The following is a 3,460-nucleotide window of genomic DNA, read 5'->3' on the forward strand; positions in this document are numbered from 1 at the left end:
CATGAAAAGGTATAATAGAGCAGTCTAAAGCACTTCCACTTAAAATTGAATTTGGAATCATCACCACCCGTCCAAACTGAATTTGAAAAAATCCCCCTTCCGTGGTGCAAAAAATGGATTCTTCCATGTAAAGTAGAGCAGTCCAAAAATACATCCGCTAAAATAGGACTTTGACATAATCACTGAAGTCCCAAAAATGGATTTAAAAAAAAGCCAATAGATTTTTAAAAAATCCCCCCTCCATGCAAGAATGGACTCTTCCAGCACACCCATTTAAAATTGCAAATTAGACCAGTCCAAAATAACCCTGCTGAAAGACTTTGACAAACTAGAAGTCACCAAAGTCCAAAATATGAATTTAAAAAAATCCCCCCTCCGTGCGAGAATAGACTCTTCCAGCACACCTTCTGTAAAACTGCAAAATAGACCTGTCCAAAAATACACCCACTGAAAGACTTCACCAGTCCGAGGATGAATTTTAAAAAAAATGAACCCCTCCGTGTAAGAATGGACTCTTCCAGATAACACCGGACTCGCTGATTGGCTGTCACCCTCCCCCCCCCCCCTCTTTAGGATATAGATTCAGGCTAAGTGATTGGTTACCTATCTAATTAGATTAAATAGACATATATGCCAGAAGGTGCAATCTGCAGCTGGGGTCAACGACCTTAAGGTCATTGACCCCTGTGGCTATTGGAAAAAAAATCCCCAAATCTATCATTTTGACGTAGTCTATGACAAAAATTATACATGTGTCATTTGAATGAATATCTGGTGCACCATTTTACCAAAATTTAGGTCATTTGGTTTTAAAACCAGAGCACAAGAGCCAAAAGTGTACTTTTTGGTCATAAAATGGCCAAATAATCGTAAAATTAAGCATTTTGTTGTACTGTATGCCTCAACTGTTAATGAATCCATGTGCGCATATGTCTAGGGCACTCCTATACTAAATTTCAGGTCATCCGGTTCTAAAACCAAGGTACAGGAGCCAAAAGTGTCCTTTTTTGGTCAAAAAATGACCAAAAAATCGCAAAAATAAGCATTTCGTTATACTGTACACCAAAAGTGGTATTGAATTTGTATGGGGGAATTATCAAAGCACATCTGTGACAAATTTCAGCTCATTCGGTTATAATACCAGGGTACAGGGGGCCCAAATATACAGTTTTGGTCTTAAGATGACCAAAAAACCTTAATAAAATCATTTTAAAGGTAGATATGAAAAAAATGAAAAAAACGTCTGGGGATATTGACCCACTCTACCCTTGTGTCAAATTTCAAGTCAATCGGTTCAGGAACAACGGAGATACCGTGTTCCGAAGATTTGACAGGAGAAAGAAAGAAAGAAGAAAGAAAGAAACATTACGAATACAATATATTTCACCATACCTATGGTATGGCTGAAATATAATGAAGTTAATGTGCTATAACTGTTACGTTAATATTGCAGTTACTTACGCAACTGGATATGATTTAGAAAAAAATGGAAATAAGGCTCCCTTGGAAATCAGTCTGCTAGACTGAAGGGACCACCATATAAGATCAATAAATTAATAAATCAATATCCAGTTGCTTGAGTGACTGCTATTTGACATCTTATCACCGGGATCTCGAACCTTCATCGACCTAAATGGAATTGATGTCTTGACATGACTAGAGTAGCAATCAATAAGTATATTCTATGTTCATTAAGATATTGAACCCATCCACACGTTTCTTGTTTTAAAAGTATCCCAGGACAACTGTACCAGATAGGGTAGATCCGTCCTCGACGCCACAAGATAATGGTGAAATCCTGTTGCCGATCCAAAACGACGCCTCACGCCCGGGATTCATGGAGTTAGCCAACACCTGCTGCTGTGCAGTTTCTTGGACGTTCGCTAAGTGGCCCGACATTCTATCACATGCGCCAGAGGCCTCCCTCTTCGACAGGCTGTCGTTCGAGAACCAATAACACCTGTCGTTGTAGAAAACTACAGGCAAAGAATAATAATCACTTGATTCACAACAGTTGATATATCAAGTATCTGTTATAAAAGAATCTGGTCCACTATAACATTTGTCAGAATTCACAAAGTTAGTCTAGTATTGAAAGAAGAGTGAAGTACGGATGAAAGTGCATGTACTACCTGTTTCACAATTCTTTCCTGTTGTCTTTGGAGGGCAGATACAGTTGTAGCCGTTCTCTTCATCCGTGCACGTCCCTCCGGACATACAAGGACTGCTCGCACAGCTGTCAATCACTGCAAGAAACCAACGGATAGAAAAAAGACGTTATTTTGCTTTGCTTTAGCATTTTCTTTTGTCCTTTCTGTCAATCTTATTTTTTTTTGTTTTAGCATTATCAGAATAATCGATAGTACCTGTTTCACAGTTAGCTCCAGTCATCCTGGGAGGACAGGTACAACTGTAGCCGTTCTCCTCATCTTGGCACGTCCCCCCTGACATACACGGACTACTCGCACAACCGTCAATCACTACAGAAAAACAAAGGAGTCAAGGATACAGGTCATCATTAGAAACTATTTCCATTGCAAACTTATTACTTAACAATATTATTTTTTCAGCATATGCATGGTATGTCTTGGTATTACAAAGCAACATTTGTGGCGGTCCCTGTCCGCAGCATTTTCATGTTGTAGTACACAATGTAAAGATTCAAAATGCCAGATGTGTAATAATTGCAAGCCACCATACGTTCATCACAGTTAACGCCTGTCCAACCATCGTCACACCAACAGACGGAGTTGCCTGAGTACTGGGCACAGTAGCCATGGACGCACGGGGAACTCCTGCATTGTGTGGCTGGAAAATTTAAGAGACAAACATCGTGAAATTGCGTCAATGACGAAATTATCGTTTTCAGTTGTGTTCATTCTATGTGGAAAGCCTTTAAAGATACGTCAGGTTTCTATTCTTGTTCTTTTGAATTGTTGTATTTAACTAGTAACGTTACATGAAGTACGCAAACACATACGTACATACGAATCGTACTTTTCAAAATAATAAGTTATTTACATGTACACTGAATAGTACTCCGGTAGCACATGCGGTTTACTTTGCTTTACTTTATTTAATGAGCCAACAATACATAACTTAAACACCAACTACCTAGTGGGCATGTCCAAAGAAATGTCGATTTTGGATGTTTAAGACTAAAAAAGTCGCAGCTACTCACTTTTGCGAATCAAATACAGTGGTGCTCAGTTTCATAATTATCTTCGCCAACAAAATTATGTTTTCAGTTGTGCCAAAGCAGCTTTGTTGTGGGTGTGTATGTAGGTCAAGAGTATAACTCGAGATGCTGTTGATGGATCTTCATGATATTTGGCACTTCAGTAGCGGTTGAGTAAAGAAAGATGGAAAATGGTTCACCTGGCGTTTCCCGTCGGTAAGGCAACGGACTGTGCATGTTTGTTTGTTTGTTTGTGGACAACGTAACTCGAGAACCTGTTAA

Source organism: Branchiostoma floridae, chromosome 4 (assembly GCF_000003815.2).
Source record: "Branchiostoma floridae strain S238N-H82 chromosome 4, Bfl_VNyyK, whole genome shotgun sequence".
Taxonomy (NCBI): domain Eukaryota; kingdom Metazoa; phylum Chordata; class Leptocardii; order Amphioxiformes; family Branchiostomatidae; genus Branchiostoma; species Branchiostoma floridae.